A 24,870-nucleotide genomic window follows, 5' to 3' on the forward strand; every position below is an offset into this window, starting at 1 on the left:
AATGAAAGGGAGAGATCACAACTAACACCAAGGAAATAGAAACAATCATCAGAAGTTATTATCAACAGTTATATGCCAATAAGTTAAGCAACCTAGATGAAATGGATGCATTCCTGGAAAACTATAAACTTCCAAACGTGAACCAGGAAGAAATTGGCAACCTGAATAGACCGATATCTAGTAATGAGATTGAAGGAGTGATCAAAAACCTCCCAAAACACAAGAGCCCAGGACCTGATGGATTCCCTGGGGAATTCTACCAAACTTTCAAAGAAGAAATAACACCTATTCTCCTGAAGCTGTTTCAAAAAATTGAAGCAGAAGGAAAACTTCCAGGCTCTTTTTATGAAGCCAGCGTTACCCTGATCCCCAAACCAGGCAAAGATCCCACCAAAAAGGAGAATTTCAGACCAATATCACTGATGAATATGGATGCTAAGATTCTCAACAAGATCCTAGCGAATAGGTAGGATTATCTATTAAAAAGATAAAAGCACATTAAAAAGATTATCTACCATGACCAGGTAGGATTCATCCCTGGGTTGCAAGGATGGTTCAACATTCGTAAATCAATCAATGTGATAGAACAAATCAATAAGAGAAAAGAGAAGAACCACATGGTCCTCTCAATTGATGTAGAATAAGCATTTGACAAAATCCAGCATCTGTTCCTGATTAACACGCTTCAAAGTGTAGGGATAGAGGGAACATTCCTCAACTTCATAAAATCTATGAATAACCCACAGCAAATATCATCCTCAATGGGAAAAAGCTCACAGCCTTCCAGTTTAGATCAGTAACACAAGGATGCCCACTCTCACCACCCTTGTTCAACACAGTATTAGAAGTCCTAGCAACAACAGTCAGACAATAAAGAGAAATAAAAGGTATCCAAATTGGCAATGAAGAAATCAAACTCTCTCTCATCACAGATGACATGATACTGTTGGGGCCGATTCCATGTTAAAACCTGTTAAACCCCGGGGTGCCTGGGTGGCTCAGTGGTTTAAGCCTCTGCCTTTGGCTCAGGTCATGATCTCAGGGTCCTGGGATTGAGCCCCACATCGGGCTCTCTGCTTGGCGGGGAGCCTGCTTCCCCCTCTCTCTCTGCCTGCCTTCTGCCTACTTGTGATCTCTCTCTGTCTATCAAATAAATAGATAAAAATCTTAAAAAAAAAAAAAAAAAAAAACCTGTTAAACCCCTGGGCCTGCCTGGGCCTGCTTAGACCTAGTGACTCCATGTTGCCATGTTGTTTAATAAAAGCCTCAGCAGTTACTGATATAGGTTCTGGGTTACCATTGCTAAAACATACACCTAAAATAAGGCCAGACAGGTAAGAGACATCCAATCAGCCAAAGCTACATATGTAGAAATCTGTGGTTGTGCCCTATAAAACTAGCCTGTAAGAACAAGGGGGGGGGGTCTCTCTTTTTGGAGGCAGCCCTGGCCAGTCAGTCTGACTTCTAATGCTTGACATAGAATAAAGCTTTGCATAACTTTCACTTTGTCTCAGTCTCATTCCTTTGATAATGGACCCCATCAATACTTTATATGGAAAACCCAAAAGACTCTACCCCCAAACTACTAGAACTCATACAGCAATTCAGTAATGTGGCAGGATACAAAGTCAATGTACAGAAATCAGTTGTTTTCTTGTACACTAACAATGAAAACACAGAAAGGGAAATTAGAGAATCAATTCCATTTACTATATCACCAAGAACCATAAGATACCTGGGAATAAACCTAACCAAAGAGGTAAAGGATCTGTACTCAAGAAACTACAGAATAAATATTAAGAATAATAATAAGAAGAAGAAACATTGTTAAAATGTCTATACTGCCAAGAGCAATCTATACTTTTAATGCCATTCTGATCAAAATTCCACTGGTATTTTTCAAAGAGCTGGAGCAAATAATCCTAAAATTTGTATGGAATCAGAAGAGACCCTGAATTGCTAAGGAAATGTTGAAAAAGAAAAACAAAACTGGAGGCATCACGTTACCTGATTTCAAGCTTTACTACAAAGCTGTGATCACCAAGACTGCATGGTACTGGCATAAAAACAGACACATAAACCAGTAGAACAGAGTAGAGAGCCCAGATATGGACCCTCTACTCTGTGGTCAAATAATCTTCAACAAAGCAGGAAAATATATATAGTGGGAAAAAGACAGTCTCTTCAATAAATGGTGCTGGGAAAATTGGACAGCTGCATGTAGAAGATTGAAAATTGACTATTCTCTTACACTGTACATAAAGATAAACTCGAAATGGACAAAAGACCTCAAAGTGAGACGGGAATCCATCAGAATCATAGAGAAGAACATAGGCAGTAACCTCTTCGATATCAGCCACAAAAACCTCTTTCAAGATATGTCTCCAAATGCAAAGGAAACAAAAGCAAAAATAAACTTCTGGGACTTCAAGATCAAAAGCTTCTGCACAGCAAAGGAAACAGTCAACAAAACAAAGAGGCAACCCACGGAATGGGAGAAGATATTTGCAAATGACAGTACAGACAAAAGGCTGATATCCAGGATCTATAAAGAATTTCTCAAACTCAACACACACAAAACAGACAATCATGTCAAAAAATGGGCAGAAGACATGAACAGACATTCTCCAATGAAGACATACAAATGGCTATCAGACACATGAAAAAATGTTCATCATCACTAGCCATTGGGGAGATTCGATACAAAACCACATTGAGATACCACCTTACATCAGTTAGAATGGCCACAATTAGCAAGACAGGAAACAACGTGTGTTGGAGAGGATGTGGAGAAAGGGGAACCCTCTTACACTGTTGGTGGGAATGCAAGTTAGTGCAGCCAATTTGGAGAACAGTGTGGAGATTCCTTAAGAAATTAAAAATAGAACTTTCCTATGACCCTGCAACTACACTACCCAAAAGATACAGATGTAGTAAAAAGAAGGGCCATCTGTACCCCAATGTTCATAGCAGCAATGACCACAGTCACCAAACTGTGGAAAGAACCAAGATACCCTTCAACGGATGAATGGATAAGGAAGATGTGGTCCATATACACTCTGGAGTATTATGCCTCCATCAGAAAGGATGAAAGCCCAACTTTTGTATCAACATGGATGGGACTGAAATAAGCCAAGCAGAGAGAGTCAATTATCATATGATTTCACTTATTTGTGGAGCATAACAAATAACACATAGGACCTGGGGAGATGGAGAGGAAAAGGGAGTTGAGGGAAATTGGACGGGGAGATGAACCATGAGAGATTATGGACTCTGAAAAACAATCTGAGGGTTTTGAAAGGGAGGGGGATGGGAGGTTGGGGAACCTGGGGGTGGGTATTATGGAGGGCATGTATTTCATGGAGTACTGGGTGTGGTGCATAAACAATGAAATCTGTTACACTGCAAAGAAATTAAATTTTTAAAAAGTAGAAACCATATGAAGAATTTGGATATGATGTGAATTTAAATGAAAAATTAAAATATAGTATTCTTTACTATATAGTAAATATAGCATTCTTCATTCAACTGCCTATATTTAAAGAATAGATGTAAAGAAAAAAAGAATTTAAAAAAATGGCTGTCATTTCTAATTACCAGTTCTGTTAGAGTATATGGGAAGATGATAAGCAAATTATGATTCTTCTCATAATTTCTCCTAAATCCACCTAATGCTTATAAATGAAATAATGCAAATACATATAAATAGTATATATATAATATAAATATAAACAATGCATAAACTCATTCATTGTGAACGATACTCCTTTTTCATTTAAAGAATGATGCCAAATGAATGATCACTATTATTTGTGTGGATTGTACCTGGCAGATGAAGGCCAAGTTTGTCACAAGGTTATTGGGCTAGAGAACTAAAGTTAAGTTCTGTTAAGTCTCATTCTGTTCAAAATTACAGAAGGTAACCTGTTACAAGGTTAATCAGTAGATATGCAGGAGATAGTTTAGTAATCACAGCACATGAACCAAGGAACCAATTGGTTCTTTCTGAATAACTCCTCAAGTCTGATACTTCAAAATTCCACTTTAAAAATGTGAACCACAAGTGAATGAAAATACCTGTGTTAATTGACCATGTGCACTACCTCTTCAAGTAACTCTGGAGACAACCTGAAATATATAAAAAAATCAAAGGAATATTAGAAGTTTGAGGTTTCTGTAAAAACCATGTCATTTCCTTTATACAATTATTACTTAGTCACTCAAATTATAACCCAACTATGGACTCATCTTCTATAATAGTATATACAAAATTCCTCCAATTAAGTATAGCCATTTCTCAAATGTCAAAATACCACATTTACTCTAATGGGAAAATAATTTGACAGCTCTTATTGTTATGTTTCACATTCAGATGGTGGCCTTGGTTCTGACACAGTTTTTAAAGTTTTTGTTTCCATTATTGATGATTTGATTAATTCCCTGCATAGAAACTTCCTAATCATAGATACTGTTATTGCTATCACGCAGTTCTATGCCATGTAATTGCGTATTTAGTCCTACCACCTTCGCATTTACTTTATAAACATGTTTTATGAATTCAGTATCCTGTTTATTTACAGATTTATTGGTTATAGGTAGAGAATTTCAGTAAATAAATGGAATTAATTTTATTTGTAGCAAAATGGGTAATTTGTAGTTTACAGCACATTTCACAACTCCACATTTCAGGATAACCTTAAATAAAAGACAATTTAACCAACATCACATTGTATATCCAAACAAATGAATATTTGATAATTTATTGTTCATCTATTGACTATTTTTTAAAATAAAAGACCTACCCATAGTTTGAATTTTATTTAAATAGTAATACAAAAAAGGAAAAAAAAAAAGACAGGACTGATTATTAAAATTGGGTTGAAGGAAATCAAATTATCTTTATAACATATTCCAGCTGAAGAGGTGGTAAAGACCTAAGAATCATACTGTTTATAAAACTGAGTTGCTAAATTCATGTTGTAAAACTTAATGGCCATTCCTGTGATGTTATCCATTGTATACAGAGTGTCACACCAGTGTTCATGTGCTCTACCCAAGGGAGCATCTCCATCTGTGTACTCTCTCCATTTCTGTTTCTAGATTATGAAACATTCACCATGTGAATAACTCTAAAGTGTAGGGAAAAACATGTACTATACCCAATTATAATGCAATCTATTCTTATAAAGATTCTACTTAAACAAAATCATAAAGCAATATATCTCTATATATGCCTTTAAATCCTGTAACCAGCACAACTTTTACAAAAGATTCCTATTTTAAAAAGAGTTCCATCATCCTTCATCACGAAATATAAATGTTTATTTGATTACTACCTATCAAATTTTAAAATATATCGTTTTACTTGCTGCATGATTGTAGATACAATTCAGTAGTTATTTGTAATTGTTTGGATAAATGTAAAAAATACAAGTGCTAAACTAATATTTTATATTTCTGTGGCCCAAAATATGGTATCTGATAGACAGTTTTTCTCTGTTGAGTTAAATTTAATGCAGTTTTTTGATAGAACAAAGAAATAAATAGAAGAATGTGGATAATACAAATAAAAGTAAATTTTAATTTTAGAAGTCTATATAAATGATGACAGATCTAATGGAAATCTGAAGAAATAATACCTGATAGGCTGGAAAAGGGCACATTGATAAAATTTTCCACCCTAACACCTTTAACAATTTTTGTTTTAAATGTGTATGGATAGAAATAAATAGAAACATAACTGAAAATCAAAATGTGTTTATTCAGAAATACTGGCAAATTCAAACAGATACAACTCAAAGCTCCATTTTTTAAAAACATCCATATATTCCACAAAAGGCATTTATTAATTTCATCAGAAGCACCAGTGAGAAAGAACTAGCAAATATCAACATTAGCCACTGTGAACATTTATGGTACCAATCTCTGAAGATTGCTCATGGAGAATTTCTGGAACTCATCAGTAGACTGTATTCTCCCTAACATGTACATTAGTAAACTAAAAAGAAAGTTCTATCCATGACTGGTTGTTGAGAGTAGTTTTATTATCTGCAGCACCTTAAAAGAAAGGGCTTTAAATGAAGGTAATAAACTGTTTCTTATCACAAATTGGGAATGATTAAAATGCATAATTAAAATATATAACTGAAAAGTAAGCTAACATATTGGAAAGCAAAACATTCATTAAATGTAGTGAGTTTGGCAATGAATGCATTGTTCTGTGTGCTGGGTGTGGCTGATCATCTGAACTAGATAAAAAATAATTTCGACTATAGAAAAACACAGGATCCCAAGGAATATTCACTGACATCTCCCAGGAAACATTTAAGAACAGCCATGTGGCAAATAGACTTTCATATTTGGCTGACTGATCCATGTTTACTCTTTAATAGAAAACACAGGTTTCACCAGGGCACAATCCAATATAGCCTTCAGTTCTCTCGTGCTTCTGAAAAGTCTGAGATACATATTTTGGATGTGATTCTATTGATTGCATAGAGCGATACAGATGTAACCACCTATCATTTGAGATGGCTGCTGCTGGAAAATCCCCAAGGAAAAGAGGAAACCGAAACTTGCCGAGTATCCTGATGATTACAAAACACCAAATAGTGAAGAGAAAAAGGAATGGTGTCAAGCAACATAAGCATTGCTTGATTATTTTCAGAAAATTATGTCAATATAGAAAGGAAGAAGGATAAAAAGAGTATTCAGTGGAGGTATAGGCATAATGGTGTGGGGCAGTGTTGTCCTATAATACATTAAAATTGATAAATTCTTTATAGATTTTTGGGTACAAACCCTTTAGCAGATGTCATTTGTAAATACCTTCTCTCATTTTGTTGATCACCTTTTAATTTTGTTGATTGTTTCCTTCACTGTGCAGAAGCTTTTTATCTTTATGAAGGCCCAATAGTTCATCTTTGTTTCTGTTTCCTTTGCTTCAGGAGACATGTCTAGTAAGAAGTTGCTATAGCCAGGGTCAAAGAGGATGCTACTAGTATTCTCCCCTAGGATTTTGAGTTTCCTGTCTCACATTTAGGTCTTCCATCCATTTTTAATTTATTTTTACGTAGGGTATAAGTAAGAGATCCAGTTTCATTCTTTTGCATGTAGCTGTCCAGTTTTCCCAGCCCTGTTTGTTGAGGATACTCTTTTTTTCTGTTGGGTAGTCTTTCTTGCTTTGTCAAAGATTAGTTGACCCAAAAGAGGTGGGTCCATTTCTGGGTTTTCTATTTCATTCCATTGATCTATGTGCCTGTTTTTGTGCCAGTACAGTACTGCCTTGATCATTATAGCTTTGCAATATAATTTGAAGTCTAGGATTGTGATGTCTCCCACTTTGCTTTTCTTTTTCAATATTACTTTGACTATGGGGGGGTCTTTGGTGGTTCCATATAAATTTTAGGATTGTTTGTTCTAGCTCTGTGAAAAAATGCTGATATTACCTTTATCAGGATGGCACTGAATCTGTGGACTCCTTTGGGTAATGCAGATGTTTGAAACAATACCTGTTTAATCCCTGTCTTTTTCCTTACATGATATCTCAAGTTTCCTAATTGCTTTGAAAATTCCATTATTAAAAAAAAAGAAAATCAGTTTTCACTTATTCATGCTTTCTGGTGTAGGAATTTGATTCTTTTTTTTAAATTATTTTAAAATTTATTTTCAGCGTAACAGTATTCATTGTTTTTGCACCACACCCAGTGCTCCATGCAATCCATGCACTCTCCAATACCCACCACCTGGTTCCCCCAACCTCCCACCCCCGCCCCTTCAAAACCCTCAGATTGTTTTTCAGAGTCCATAGTCTCTCATGGTTCACCCCCCCTTCCAATTTCCCCCAACTCCCTTCTCCTCTCTAACTCCCTTTGTCCTCCATGCTATTTGTTAAGCTCCACAAATAAGTGAAACCATATGATAATTGACTCTCTCTGCTTGACGTATTTCACTCAGCATAATCTCTTCCAGTCCCATCCATGTTGCTACAAAAGTTGGGTATTCACCCTTTCTGATGGAGGCATAATACTCCCTAATGTATATGGACCACATCTTCCTTATTCATTCGTCTGTTGAAGGGCATCTTGGTTCTTTCTACAGTTTGGCGACCATGGCCATTGCTGCTATAAACATTGGGGCACAGATGGCCCTTCTTTTCACTACATCTATATCTTTGGGGGAAATACCCAGTAGTGCAACTGCAGGGTCACAGGGAAGCTCTATTTTTAATTTCCTGAGGAATCTCCACACTGTTCTCCAAATTGGCTGCACCAACTTGCATTCTCACCAACAGTGTAAGAGGGTTCTTTCTCCACATCCTCTCCAACACATGCTGTTTCCTGTCTTGCTAATTGTGGTCATTCTAACTGGTGTAAGGTGGTATCTCAATGTGGTTTTAATTTGAATCTCCCTGATAGCTAGTGAACATTTTTTCATGTGTCTGATAGCCATTTGTATGTCTTCATTGGAGAAGTGTCTGTTCATGTCTTCTGACCATTTTTTGACATGATTATCTGTTGTGTGTGTGTTGAGTTTGAGGAGTTCTTTATAGATCCTGGATATCAGCCTTTTGTCTGTACTGTCATTTGCAAATATCTTCTCCCATTCCGTGGGTTGCCTCTTTGTTTTGTTGACTGTTTCTTTTGCTGTGCAGAAGCTTTTGATCTTGATGAAGTCCCAGAAGTTTATTTTTGATTTTGTTTCCTTTGCCTTTGGAGATATATCTTGAAAGAAGTGGCTGTGGCTGATATCGAAGAGGTTACTACCTATAAAATCCCTGAAGGGGAGGAGAAAGAAAGAAGTCTAGAAAATATAGTGGAACAAGTTCTTCATGAAAATTTTCCCAATCATGCGAATGGAACCAGCGTTCATGTACTAGAGGCCAAACGATCTCCACTCAAGATTATAGATTCCAGAAAAACATCAAGGCATCTGATAGTCCAACTAAGGAATCATAATTGTAGATATAATCTCTTAAAAGCCGCTAGGACAAAGAGGCTCCTTACTTACAGAGGAAAGCCCATCAGAATAATGTCAGACTTGTCCACAGAGACCTGGCAAGCCAGAAAGGGCTGGCAAGATATATTCAGGGCACTGAATAAGAAGAACATGCAGTCAAGAATACTTTATCCAGCAAGACTGACATTTAAAATGGATGGAAAGATAAAGAGTTTCCAAGACCGGGAAGGCTTAAAAGACTATGCAACCATCAAGCTGACATTGCAGGAAATATTAAGGGGGGTTCTATAATAGAGGAAAAATCCTAAGAATAGCATTGAACAGAAATATAGAGACAATCTACAGAAAGAAAGACTTCAAAGGTAACACGATGTCAATAAAAACATATTTATCAATAATCACTCTCAATGTGAATGGCCTAGGAATTTGATTCTTATAAAATAAGTAAGCCATGGTGATGTGAAGTACAGCATGGTGACTATAGTTATACAGTGTATTTGAAAGTTGCTGAAAGAGTAGATCTTGAAAGTTACCATCATAAAAAAACAAAACAAAGCAAAAACCTGTATGACAATAAATGTTAACTAGACCTATTGTGGTGATCATTTTGCAATATTTCCAAATATCACCTGAAACTAATATAATATTTTAGGCCATTACATCTCCATTAAAAAAAAAAAGAAACATTTTCCTTTAACCATATACGTAGATGGAAAGGCTTTTTCTCTTCAGTAGAGTTAATAAGCATTTAAATACTATTTTAATTCATAATTTCTCTCGACTTTCCCTCATTACTTCCTTCATTTTACTTTTGGACTTTTTTTTTTTTTGACATTTTAAGTAGGCTCCATAACCAACATGTGGCTCAAACACATGACCCTGAGATCAAAGTCACATGATCTACCAACTGAGCTAGCCAGGTATCCCTGGACAAACTCAACCTGTACTAACACAAACACACATTGTAGAAAACGCTTCTGGTTGCATATGATAAAATAATGACTAATGAAAATTTAAGTAAATCTATATTTTAAAAACTCAGAATTTTGAAAGAAAATCTTTAGAATTGGTAATTCTTCAGTCAGTAAGATATATTTTAAAACTCTATTTAAAATATATTCAATTTTCTGGAGAAATAAAAGAACTAAAATCTAACCAAGTTGAAATCAAAAAAGCTATTAATGAGGTGCAATAAAAAATGGAAGCTCTCACTGCTAGGATAAATGAGGCAGAAGAAAGAATTAGTAATATAGAAGGCCCAATGACAGAGAATAAAGAAGCTGAGCAAAAGAGGGACAAACAGCTACTGGACCACGAGGGGAGAATTCGAGAGATAAATGACACCATAAGACGAAACAACATTAGAATAATTGGGATTCCAGAAGAAGAAGAAAGAGAGAGGGGAGCAGAAGGTATACTGAAGAGAATTATTGGGGAGAATTTCCCCAATATGGCAAAGGGAACGAGCATCAAAATTCAGGAGGTTCAGAGAACGCCCCTCAAAATCAATAAGAATAGGCCCACAACCCGTCCCCGAATAGTAAAATTTACAAGTCTCAGTGACAAAGAGAAAATCCTGAAAGCAGCCCGGGAAAAGAAGTCTGTAACATACAATGGTAAAAATATTAGATTGGCAGCTGACTTATCCATAGAGACCTGGCAGGCCAGGAGAGCTGGCATGATAATTTCAGAGCACTAAACGAGAAAAACATGCAGCCAAGAATACTATATCCAGCTAGGCTATCATTGAAAATAAAAGGAGAGATTAAAAGCTTCCAGGACAAACAAAAACTGAAAGAATTTGTAAATACCAAACCAGCTCTACAGGAAATATTGAAAGGGGTCCTCTAAGCAAAGAGAGAGCCTACAAGTGGTAGATCAGAAAGGAACAGAGACCATATACAGTAACAGTCACCTTACAGGCAATACAATAGCACTAAATTCATATCTCTCAATAGTTACCCTGAATGTTACTGGGCTAAATGCCCCTGTCAAAAGACACAGGGTATCAGAATGGATAAAAAAAACAAAACCCATCTATATGTTGCCTCCAAGAAACTCATTTTAAGCCCGAAGACACCTCCAGATTTAAAGTGAGTGGGTGGAAAAGAATCTACCATGCTAATGGACATCAGAAGAAAGCAGGAGTGGCAATGTTATATCAGATCAATTAGATTTTAAGACAAAGACTATAATAAGAGATGAGGAAGGACACTATATCATACTCAAAGGGTCTGTCCAACAAGAAGATTTAACAATTTTAAATATCTATGCCCCCAACGTGGGAGCAGCCAACTATATAAACCAATTAATAACAAAATCAAAGAAACACATCAACAATAATACAATAATAGTAGGGGACTTTAATACTCCCCTCACTGAAATGGACAGATCATCCAAGCAAAAGATCAGCAAGGAAATAAAGGCCTTAAACGACACACTGGACCAGATGGACATCACAGATATATTCAGAATATTTCATCCCAAAGCAACAGAATACACATTCTTCTCTAGTGCACATGGAACATTCTCCAGAATAGATCACATCCTCGGTCCTAAATCAGGACTCAACCGGCATCAAAAGATTGGGATCATTCCCTGCATAATTTCAGACCACAATGCTCTAAAGCTAGAACTCAACCACAAAAGGAAGTTTGGAAAGAACCCAAATACATGGAGACTAAACAGCATCCTTCTAAAGAATGAATGGGTCAACTGGAAAATTAAAGAAGAATTGAAAAAAATCATGGAAACAAATGATAATGAAAATACAACGGTTCAAAATCTGTGGGACACAACAAAGGCAGTCCTGAGAGGAAAATATATAGCGGTACAAGCCTTTCTCAAGAAACAAGAAAGGTCTCAGGTACACAACCTAAACCTACACCTAAAAGAGCTGGAGAAAGAACAAGAAAGAAACCCTAAGCCCAGAAGGAGAAGAGAAATCATAAAGATCAGAGCAGAAATCAATGAAATAGAAACCAAAAAAACAATAGAACAAATCAACGAAACTAGGAGCTGGTTCTTTGAAAGAATTAATAAAATTGATAAACCCCTGGCCTGATTATCAAAAAGAAAAGAGAAAGGACCCAAATAAATAAAATCATGAATGAAAGAGGAGAGATCACAACTAACACCAAAGAAATACAAACTATTATAAGAACATACTATGAGCAACTCTACGCCAATAAATTTAACAATCTGGAAGAAATGGATGCATTCCTAGAAACATATAAACTACCACAACTGAACCAGGAAGAAATAGAAAGCCTGAACAGACCCATAACCAGTAAGGAGATTGAAACAGTCATTAAAAATCTCCAAACAAACAAAAGCCCAGGGCCAGATGGCTTCCCGGGGGAATTCTACCAAACATTTAAAGAAGAACTAATTCCTATTCTCCTGAAAATGTTCCAAAAAATAGAAATGGAAGGAAAACTTCCAAACTCATTTTATGAGGCCAGCATGACCTTGATCCCAAAACCAGACAAGGATCCCACCAAAAAAGAGAGCTATAGACCAATATCCTTGATGAACACAGATGCGAAAATACTCAACAAAATACTAGCCAATAGGATTCAACAGTACATTAAAAGGATTATTCACCACGACCAAGTGGGATTTATTCCAGGGCTGTGAGATTGGTTCAACATCTGCAAATCAGTCAATGTGATACAACACATCAATAAAAGAAAGAACAAGAACCATATGATACTCTCCATAAATGCTGAAAAAGCATTTGACAAAGTACAGCATCCCTTCCTGATCAAAACTCTTCAAAGTGTAGGGATAGAGGGCACATACCTCAATATCATCAAAGCCATCTATGAAAAACCCACCGCAAATATCATTCTCAATGGAGAAAAACTGAAAGCTTTTCTGCTAAGGTCAGGAACACAGCTGGGATGTCCATTATCACCACTGCTATTCAACATAGTACTAGAGGTCCTAGCCTCAGCAATCAGACAACAAAAGGAAATTAAAGGCATCCAAATCGGCAAAGAAGAAGTCAAATTATCACTTTTCGCAGATGATATGATACTATATGTGGAAAACCCAAAAGACTCCACTCCAAAACTGCTAGAACTTATACAGGAATTCAGTAAAGTGTCAGGATATAAAATCAATGCACAGAAATCAGTTGCATTTCTCTACACCAACAGCAAGACAGAAGAAAGAGAAATTAAGGAGTCAATACCATTTACAATTGCACCCAAAACCATAAGATACCGAGGAATAAACCTAACCAAAGAGGCACAGAATCTATACTCAGAAAACTATAAAGTACTCATGAAAGAAATTGAGGAAGACACAAAGAAATGGAAAAATGTTCCATGCTCCTGGATTAGAAGAATAAATATTGTGAAAATGTCTATGCTTCCTAAAACAATCTACACATTTAATGAAATTCCTATCAAAGTACCATCCATCATTTTCAAAGAAATGGAACAAATAATGCTAAAATTTATATGGAACCAGAAAAGACCTCGAATAGCCAAAGGAATATTGAAAAAGAAAGCCAACGTTGGTGGCATCACAATTCCGGACTTCAAGCTCTATTACAAAGCTGTCATCATCAAGACAGCATGGTACTGGCACAAAAACAGACACATAGATCAATGGAACAGAATAGAGAGCCCAGAAATAGACCCGCAACTCTACAGTTAACTAATCTTCGACAAAGCAGGAAAGAATGTCCAATGGAAAAAAGACAGCCTCTTCAATAAATGGTGTTGGAAATATTGTACAGCCACATGCAGAAAAATGAAATTGGACCATTTCCTTACACCACACACAAAAATAGACTCAAAATGGATGAAGGACCTCAATGTGCAAAAGGAATCCATCAAAATCCTTGAGGAGAACACAGGCAGCAACCTCTTCGACCTCTGCTGCAGCAACATCTTCCTAGAAACAACACAAAAGGCAAGGGAAGCAAGGGAAAAATTGAACTATTGGGATTTCATCAAGATCAAAAGGTTTTGCACAGCAAAGGAAACAGTTAACAAAATCAAAAGACAACTGACAGAATGGGAGAAGATATTTGCAAACGACATATCAGATAAAGAACTAGTGTCCAGAATCTATAAAGAACTTAGCAAACTCAACATGCAGAGAACAAATAATCCAATCAAGAAATGGGCAGAGGACATGAGCAGACATTTCTGCAAAGAAGACATCCAGATGGCCAACAAACACATGAAAAATGCTCCATATCACTCAGCATCAGGGAAATACAAATCAAAACCACAATGAGATATCACCTCACACCAGTCAGAATGGCTAAAATCAACAAGTCAGGAAATGACAGATGCTGGCGAGGATGCGGAGAAAGGGGAACCCTCCTCCACTGTTGGTGGGAATGCAAGCTGGTGCAGCCACTCTGGAAAACAGCATGGAGGTTCCTCAAAATGTTGAAAATAGAACTGCCCTATGACCCAGCAATTGCACTATTGGGTATTTACCCTAAAGATACAAACGTAGTGATCCAAAGGGGCACGTGCACCCGAATGTTTATAGCAGCAATGTCCACAATAGCCAAACTATGGAAAGAACCTAGATGTCCATCAACAGAGAATGGATCAAGAAGATGTGGTATATATACACAATGGAATACTATGCAGCCATCAAAAGAAATGAAATCTTGCCATTTGCGACAACATGGATGGAACTAGAGCGTATCATGCTTAGCGAAATAAGTCAAGCTGAGAAAGACAACTATCATATGATCTCCCTGATATGAGGAAATGTTGATGCAACACGGGGGCTTAAGTGGGTAGGAGAAGAATCAATGAAACAAGATGGGATTGGGAGGGAGACAAACCATAAGTGACTCTTAATCTCACAAAACAAACTGAGGGTTGCTGGGGGGAAGGGGTTTGGGAGAAGGGGGTGGGATTATGGACATTGGGGAGGGTATGTGCTTTGGTGAGTGCTGTGAAGTGTGTAAACCTGGTGATTCACAGACCTGTACCCCTGGGGATAAAAATATATGTTTATAAAAAATAAAAAATTAATAAAATCAAAAATAAATAAATAAATAAATAAATAAATAAAATATATTCAACAACTGAAATAATTTGAGTAAAAGTCTAAAATTTTGATGCAGAATGAAATTTTTGACTTAAATACATGTGAATAGAGTCCTTCAATTGTGAATGTAGTACTTATTTATTTATCCTCTTTGGAATCTTACAAGTTTTAATTCTACTTGCAAAAACAATTCCCAAATGCCTGTTTATCACACCCTTCCATGAAATTCTGTTACTATCCAACCAAGTAGTAGAAGTAAGTGTTGGGTATACCAGATTTCTTTCTTCCTTTCTTTTCTTCTTCGTTTCTTCCTTTTTTACAATGCAAAATTTTATTTAGGTTTGTTCAGTATAGGTAAGATATACTGGAATCATAGAGCAGTATGCATTAACAGGGTACAACAGTTCATAAAAACTGAGTACTATACACATAAATTTCCTAAACATTCAGTCACCTAAAGAGAAAAGGCACAGATGTATGATGGGGAAAACTATCTAACCCTGAAAGTACAATAGGACTCCATCAGCAAGTCCAAATTTTACATTAAATCTATTATACTGGCAAAGTTGGCAGTCATAAACCTACATCTATTCTAATAGCTAACTCTAGCATGGGTAAGAATGCCCTTATCCTGTGCAGATCCTAGGATAGACATAAATTTTTATAAACATAATTGTGTTATGCTTTAAGGAAAGATTTCCATTTATAACTATACATTAAGTCACATAACAGTAATTTGACCCTACACAAAATGTCCTTTTAGCAACAAAGTAATTAACTGTTACAATTTCCAAAGTGACAAAGGTATTGAAACAAAGAAAGAAAAAAAATGAAAAGGAAAAAAAAACACCCAGAAAAAAATTAAATTGTAATAAAAGTATGTGTTGATTCACTGGACAGAATCACCCCCAAATTAAATGGCACAGTACAAAAATTTGTTGGAAAAAAATATTACGAAACTGAACACTGCCAGTGCGAAAGTCAACACTGAACACTGCCAGTGCGAAAGTCAACACTTCCATACCCTGCACTGAGTTGGTCTGCCTAACTACTATCTCCTCTTCCAGTTCTCCCCTCTGAGCTGTTGGAAGCTTTATTACCATTATCTGGAGAAGAAGGAAAGTCATCTCTGGCTATTTCCCTCTTCCTGTGAAATCTGAACCCAAATGTCCTCTGCCAGGAGGAACAGCCATTACTTGGTCCACTGGCCAGCCAACTGCAGTCTTTACCTGTGGCCTCTGCCTGTCATTCAGGCTCAGGAGATGTAGTTCTGCTGTTACTTGGGGCTGGAGCATGAAACCCCTGTTATTGGTGCTGAGCCAACTACTGGCATGACTCTTTCAGTTGCTGCTGAAAAACTAGAATGGTGCTCAGCATACCTTCTACTTCTGTCAAGTTGAGTGATGAAGAATTCAATTCATTCTCACTGCGCTTAAGCTCCTCACTGTATTTTTTTCTGTAAAGCCAACTTTGCTTCAAGGTGTAAAACACATCCCTGGGAAAGCTGCTAGAAGGAAGTTTTTTGAAGTGGCTACTTCTTTGGAATAGTCCTTCACCATCAGGCCTCTGAAGCCAGGGGTGAGGGAAGAGAAAAAAGTCAAACACAAGGTTTATCTGGTAAGTTTTACATGAACAATTTCAAGCTGGAAAGTATAAGACTATGGCCTGTTTTTTTTTTTTTTTTTTTTTCCCCTCAAAAAGTCTAAATACTACTGTGGAAAGGAGTATTTAGCTGTCCCACTATAGCTTTTCCTAGTGGGATAATCAGGGAAGTCTCAACTGGGGAGTATGATTGTTAACTACTTCTAGCATAAACTTCCAAGTACATAGTTTTTTCAGGCTTGTTTCAGTTTGTCATTAGTCTGTTCCAATTCACCTTTCATTCTTAGAAAAAAAAAAAAAAAAACAAGTTGATTGCTGGGTCTACCACATCTGTTGATCTCATTTGGGCAATGCTTGGCTGCTAGACTTGCTTGCCATACTGGATTTGAGCAGTATACATTTGTATCTCTTCCTCTTTGGTTGCTAGTCACATTACAAGGATTATTTTCCCTGTGTGCAGACTCTTGTTGCTGGCTTTAGTTTTTCTTCAGACTCCCTTAAGCCAGTTACATCATTAGAATTAAGATCTGTGCACTTGCCCTCCAAAGCTTAAACATATACTTCCTATTGTTTCCATCTGAGAATTAACTCATCTTATGCCATAATTCTGAAGTCTATTTCACTCAGTTAAAACTTTCTGAGAAGAGGTTCCTCAATGGTCATCTTGCATCCTCTCCAGACAAAAGCCATGCTAGCGCCAGTCACATAGGCCAAGACAGCACTGCTTGCTTGCAACCCAGGCCACCAGACATGCTACCCCAGCTCCCCAACTCTTACTCCTGCCATATCCCTTGTGCTCCTCTTCCTATATTGGATATTTATTTATTTATTTATTTATTTATTATTTTGAAATATTTTATTTATTTGAGACAGAGTGAACATGAGAAAGAGAGCATAAACAGGAGAGTGGAGCATGAGCCCCTGAGGGAGAAGGAGCAGAGGGAGAGGGAGAAGCAGACTCCTCATTGGGTCGGGAGACTGATATGGGACTTGACCCTGGGACCCTGGGATCGTGACCTGAACTGAAGCCAGATGCTTACCCGACTAGCCAGCCAGGTACAGCGATACTGGATTTCTCTTTGGAGTCTTTAAAATAGTGTTAATTCCCCCCTGAAAAATAAAATTCTGATTATATGTAGAAGGATCCTACTAATACTGGGTGATATGAATGAAGACACTATTGGGCCACACTTGTGAACCAGATAATGCTATATCAATTAGATCAATTTTGACAAATTTTATTTGACCCTACAACACAGATATTTGGTGCATGTTAGCTAATTATATGTAACTAGTTGTGTATACATGTATACACATATATACATATATGCATACACATATGCTGGTCATACATATAATTTTATAATTATAATTGTAAAGTCATGGATGCTTAAGGATTGTTCTATAAACCGGGTAATATTCAAACACAACATTACGATTTTGGAAAGTAATATATATAAATTACAGAATTTCCTTGAATAACAAATAGATAATACAGTACTGCAGCTTCCATAGTAATAGCATAGACTTAGGTAACCAAATACAGGATAATTTCTTTTTAATGTTCATACCCATCCATGCCCATCTATATACATGATAAAAGCTTGTTTTCTTTATATACATTATTGGTCCTCATTACCAAAAATAATAATAAAAAAGTCTTGACTATATTACTCTAATATGTCTAAATATAAATATATCCTAAAATTTAGAATGATTGAAATTTTGGTTTTCTATTAACTATTTGCTATCATTTATGTTATGGCTTGAGTTTCATGAAATATTGTATTATAGACATGATAGATAAATTAGAGATATTCACATCCTTAAAATTTTATATGCAGATTCATTCTTATCATTGAGAAAATTGATTTAGATTTCTCAAATTCAGATGTGGAAGCACATATATGTGTAACTGGTTTGCAACATGATCATAAATGACATTTGGGACCAAATAATTCATTATGGGTGGTTGTCCTGTACATCCCTGGTGTCTGCATCAGCTAAATGATAGTAATAACCAATACTACTCCCAGTTGAGACAAACAATGAATGTATGTAACTCAAGCAATGTGTAACAAAGATGTTTCCTGATGTTGCCAAATATTCCCCAGGAGACAGATCGGCTCCTGTTGTGAACAGCTGGTCTAATGCTTTAAAAATATTCATTACCAGCCAAATATATATTCAAGATGATCAGGAATAGATTTATATTTATTTTTCAAATAGGTCAAATGCTTACATATTCAATATTTGATGAATTTTCATGGTCTCTTCAAATCATTCAAATCTAGAGTCTTTAAAATATTCTAAAATATTAGATAAATTCAGCAAATGTCTTTCCTAAAAAATAACTCATTTAATAATATGTAATGAAAAAATCATATAATGTATATATTAGGAACTTTAAAGGGTCTAGGGGTTCATACTATACATAAACTAATGAATTTGCTTGCTATGGTTTTATGTATGTAGATAGATTCCTGACTCAAAGACAGACAGTTTATTGTTAATCAATAGCAGTAGCCAGAGTATCCACTTTATTTCTGTTAGTTCTCTGACTCCCAGTTTTAAGGGGCGACAGACAGAAAGAGAGCCAGATGATAACTGCACACATATAGGGTGGATTATATTATAGGAGAGGAACTCTACATTTAGAGAATTCAAATCTCTCCTAAATTGAAATTAGGTACCTTCCCTTTGTTTCAGAAGTGACAATATTTTTATCTTCAAGGCCATTTGCTATGAAAATATCCTTGCAAAATAGTCTGGAAGAACAGCAGCCAGTGCTTTGAGCCCTGGGTGTTATATGCAATGGATGAATCATTGAACACTACATCAAAAACCAAAAGCAAACACACATTCAAAAAAAACCCCACGAGACCCGGGAGAACTGTTTCTCACCAGGTACACCACACAGATAGATTACATTAAGTATAAACTCAAATTTAATTATTGCTGAATAAATGTTGAAGCAATTTGAAATCAAGTATGTGTGACATATACTGACTTTATCACCAGAATAAAAATATAAAACCTATATAAGATATATAACTGCTCATCCCAAATTTCAAAACGAAAGTAACCATGCTTTTAATTATTTATCTGTTTTCCATTCTAGAAAAAGAGTATCCTCTGGTAATTATAGAATCATAACAGAGAGCCAGCCTGCCGAGATTCAAATTTTAGGTAAGCTACTTCCCAGTGATACAACTTTAGCAGAGTTTTCTTTTTTTAACTGTTCATTTTTCAGCATTAGTTTCTTCTGTAAAAAAGAGGAAGATATAAGTACCTATAACATCAAGCTATTGCTAAAATTATATATGGTGATTCACACAATGTATATTGCATAGAAAAAATAATTTTTTTATATTTTATTTATTTCTTTGACAGACAGAGATCACAAGTAGGCAGAGAGGCAGGCAGAGAGGGAGGAGGAAGCAAGCTCCCTGCTGAGCAGAGAGCCCGATGTGGGGCTCGATCTCAGGACCCTGGGATCATGACCTGAGCCGGAAGCAGACGCTTTAACCCACTGAGCCACCCAGGCTCCCCAGAAGAAAATAAATTCTTAATAAATGCTATTGTTATTTCTTTCTCGCTGTGTGAGTGTATTCAAAGTGCAAGTCACTAGAATAAGCATTGAAATGTCAAGATAAATAAGATATGATCCTTGATCTCATGAAGATGAGGGCTGTTAGATGCAAAAAACATTCACTAAGGGGCACCTCAGTGGCTCAGTGGGTTAGAGCCTCTGCCTTCGGCTCAGGTCATGATTCCAGGGTCCTGGGATCGAGCCCCACATTGGGCTCTCTGCTTTGTGGAGAGCCTGCTTTCCTCCTCTCTCTTTCTGCCTGCCTCTTTGCCTACTTGTGATCTTGGGTCTGCCAAATAAATAAATAAAATCTTAAAAAAAAAAGAAATATTCACCAAAAGTTATTTATTTTATCTTTACATATCATAAAGATATGTAGAAAATAATACATTTTCTATTAAGGTCTACAAATTTTTATGTGATAGGATTAAAGAAAAATATAAGCATAATTTATAAATTAAGAAATAATTTAGTGGATTTGTGAGTGAGTTAGGAAAATACTTAATAACTATGTTTTGTATTATGGTGTTTTGGAGGTTGAATAAAAATTAAAATGTAATAATGTCATTTCTTTTTTAAAACTATTTAACTTAAACTTATGTTTAAGACACTCATTCTTAAAAAATTGAGTATATAGTGTATCATTGCTCTGTTTCAGCAAGTTAGCAAAATAAGAATGGTTCTAATATTTATTTTACTACTGTTTCCTTGAGCTCTTTTCCCTCTATATATAATTTCTAGGAAACTAAATTTATTTCAGATTGGTCCTTATATTAATTTCTGATTCTCTGAACTATATTTGAGAGGTTTATGGGTTTAATTACAGGCTGTTTGATTTTTTTTTAAATCTCAACTTGTTCTTAGCATTAATATTCCAAAATAGAGGCAAGCTTCATATTCTTGATATTTTCTATCACTTCAGATTTTTTTTTTTGTTTCTTTGGCAATTTAGTATACTGTTTCCTTTCTTGAATAATCCTCTTCCTCTATGATTCAGTTTACATACTAACTCAGCAAAAATTCTCTTTCATCATCCTAATGAAAATTTAGCCTATATGAATTTCTATAACATTCTTCCAACTTTCATCCATTATTTACCTAATCAATATTTGCTACACATTAACTATGTGCCAAGTACTCTGCAATGTGCCTAAAGAGAGATTAAATATGGTACCACCACCTCCTCTCCATGAACATAAGGTGTAGATGTGAATATTGAGGGATGCCTGTGTGGCACAGTCCGTTAAGCACTGGACTCTTGGTTTCAGTTCAAGTCATGATCTCAGGGTCACAAGACCGAGTCCTGCACAGGGCCTCATACTCAGCACAGAATCTGCCGAGGACTCTATCTCCTTCTCCCACACCCACTCCTTCTCTCTCTCTAAAATAAATAAATCTTAAGAAAAATAAGTGAATATTGACATACAAACTCATTTAATATTGACATACAAATTCATTTAACCATTATATAGATTGTTAGCCATGCACACAGGAGCACACAAAGGTGAGGAATAAGCTTCTACTTGAAAATAATAGGACACATGGATGGCTTGCTCAGTTAGGTGTCTGCTTTCAGTTCAGGCATCCTGGGTCCCAGGGTCCTGGGATCCAGCCCTGCATCAAGCTTCCCGCTCAGGGAAGAGCCTGCTTCTTCTTCTCCATTTACCTGCTTCTCTCCCTCCTCACACACACTCTCTGTCAAATAAACAAATAAATATTTTTTTAAAAAAAGAAAATAATAGGACACAGCTAATGAATAATAGAGGAAATAAATTCTAGGGAGTAGAAGAGGGGGAAAGAGAATATTAAAAGCCAGATATTTTTTATTGAAATTTTATGTTTGGTATGTTGGGAATACAGGTTATGTGATAGGTGAAAAGTTGATGTAGTTCTTTGGAAATGTAGATATTAGATTGGGATGGGTCTGAATATTGGAAAACTAAAATCATGTGCTATTATTGTGTTAGACTTTGTTTATCTGGGTAATTTTAAGCAAAGTCACTTTTAAGGAAAGATTTGACAAAATTACATTAATTTTGAAAGCATTTGACTCTGGCAGTAACAAAGAAACTATTTATGAGCAAATATTAGTTAATTAGAACTAGAATAGCTCTGTTTGATGCTATACTACTAGTGCAAGAGAAAAATGGCAATTCGCTTCAAAACGTGTTTCCCCAGTTTCTTCTTATGGATCTGTTTCATCCTCCTTCCCTTTTATTTTACCTCTTTATGTAACAGAAAGAATGGAGATACTTGAGGTATTTAAGAAACCCAAAAAGTTCCACATGGCTGCAGTAAAAGAGCATGTGGACAATGAGGGTAATGAAGTCAGGGGGTTAAAATGAAAGTAATATTTGTTGTATAATTATATGCAGTATATATTACAACCCACACACATGCAGTTACAGAACTGAGATCAATTATGTTGGTCATATTAAGAAATAGGAAGGGACTCTCTCACATATTAAAATGTTTTATCTGCTATATATGTCATTATTTATATATATTTATATAAATTAATTCTATATAATTATAGTATTAGTTATTATATAATAATTATACAATATTAGTTATATATAATTATGTAGTATTATTTACTTTTGGTATTCAGTACTCTTGGCCTATTAATTATTTTATGGTAATATCCTATAAACACACATATTCCCCTGTTGTGTAAGATACTGTATCTTGGTTCATTCCACATTTTCTAAATATCTGATTTTTTTCATTCCAAGTTCATATCTGCAAGGCAGTCCATTCCATAATTTTATTTATTTTATCCATTATCTATCTATCTTTATTAGCTTCATTAATATATTTTGGGGACTATGCACTTGTATCCAGTTTTATCATCCTCATAGCCATCATTCTTTCCTGGATTTTTAACAACATTAAATACTCACTTCCATAATATATGAAAAATCTTCAAATCATCATAATTTATGTATATCATTCTATGGAAGGGTTTGAAAGATCAATACTCCCAGGTATTTTGCATAGTCTTTTTCTCTCCATTTATTTTTGAAAGACATTTTTGCTTGATAGAAAAATTGGATATCCCAAATAGATTACTTCAATCTGTTTCGGAATGAAATGTTCCTTTAAAGAATTATGGGTCTAATCATATTTTTTTTCCCTTAAAAGCACGTGATTTTCTTATGTGGATGTCCAAAATAATTTTTTTATTATTCTGAAAACCCAATAATTTCACTGTGATATGTCTCACTGTTGAACATTTTGGATTTTGTTTCACTATGTAATGTGTATGGTTTTTAAATATGCATATTTGAGCTTTCATTCAGGAAATTTTTCTTAAATGAATGATTTTCAATATTTTTTTCTTCTATTGATCTAATCATTCTGGAAGAACTGTTTTTGTTGTTTATCTCCTTTAACCATAAATCTAGCAACTTGTTGCCTCTTCTTTTTTGCTTCTATATCATAATTTCAGCTCATCATTTTTTTATTCCCTGTGATTTCTGTTATGTCAGTTCACTCTTGTATACCTTTGAGTTAGTCTTTTCTAAAATGATTTTTTAAATTTTATTTCTAAGTTCTGTGAGCTTTCCTGTAACACTGTGCTGTAGTTTAACCATCTAATTTTAAGCACATTCTGTTCATAGGAGTTACTTTATCATTTTCTTAATTTGTTATGACTCACTTTGAAAAATTGTTGCTATTCTCATCTTCTTGGACACTGTATTTTTCTAGTGTGTGTGTGTGTGTATGTGTGTGTGGTGGGGGAGTGTTTGTTAACTTTTGGACTGTTACTTCATTAATTTTTACCTTTTGTTACAAAATACGTATAGGTGAATTGATTATTAATTTCTTACTGATTTTTCATGATTAAAAGAGCTGACTTTTCCTAGATTATTAGTAGGAATTTTCCACATACAGTGCTAAGATAGAGTAGGTTAGTGTCCCTGACTCTATCAATGATATTCAGACTCTTCCCTTTATATTTTTACGAGGGATTAAGAAAGAAAGAAAGAAAGAAAGAAAGAAAGACAGACAAACCTTTTGTTTTGTTTTGTTTGTGCTCACATCTCTATTCCTCATATATGATTCAATTCAGGGTGCTTCCTTTGTATCTTTTTGTATCTTTCAGAGCTCAACAAATCTGTCCCTTAAAGTAGTTCTCTTGTGTTTATGAAGTTTTTGTTGTTATACTACTTTGAACTAGGCCTTCTTTGAATCTCTCTTCATATTTGAACCACTCTACATCGGGAGTCCTGGAATAATTTGCACCTAGCATTTCTGCCCCTTGCAGAGTTTTAGGGTAAACTTCTATCAATGGGAAAGGAAGTTTCTCTTGCACTTTTCAATTACTGAAATGTGTGAGGATTTTTAATTTTGTCAGTTTTCTCAGATTTGCTCACCTATTTGTTACTCTGCCTAACACCTCTTGCTTAGGGTGTAGAATTTGTTGCATTATCTTCATTCTTAGACCTGTTGGATCCTTCCATATTATACTCTCTATTGTTTCTACTGAAAAGCCATTGATCCTGACTGCCTATCCCTGAGTTCAAGGGTTGATGCGGATTCCTTGTTACCTAGCATGGTTGAAGATGCCATGGTTGTTTCCTTTCCTCCTCCCATCCAGTCTGTCTGTTGAGTATATTTAAAAAATAATAATAACAGTGCTTGTACTATATTCTTATAAATGGGAGTCTTCAATCCTGATA

At 35.5% G+C, this 24,870-nt stretch overlaps 1 long non-coding RNA gene and 1 pseudogene across 3 annotated transcripts in view; both read right to left on the bottom strand.

The window, feature by feature from the left end:
- Positions 1 to 16,826: 16,826 nt before the first annotated feature.
- LOC309866036 (pre-mRNA-splicing regulator WTAP pseudogene) lies at positions 16,827 to 17,256 on the bottom strand (annotated as a pseudogene). Its single transcript has one exon. The product of its transcript is annotated as a pre-mRNA-splicing regulator WTAP pseudogene (transcript).
- Positions 17,257 to 21,618: 4,362 nt separating this feature from the next.
- Positions 21,619 to 24,870, bottom strand: part of LOC309866492 — a 186,125-nt gene continuing 182,873 nt past the window's right edge. For both annotated transcript variants that reach the window (XR_014312718.1, XR_014312719.1), the window contains exon 3: positions 21,619 to 21,880. This is a non-coding gene — a long non-coding RNA (uncharacterized lncRNA). The remainder of the gene's footprint in view (positions 21,881 to 24,870) is intronic.

Source organism: Mustela nivalis, assembly GCF_964662115.1.
Source record: "Mustela nivalis genome assembly, chromosome: 6".
NCBI classification, from domain to species: Eukaryota; Metazoa; Chordata; class Mammalia; order Carnivora; family Mustelidae; genus Mustela; species Mustela nivalis.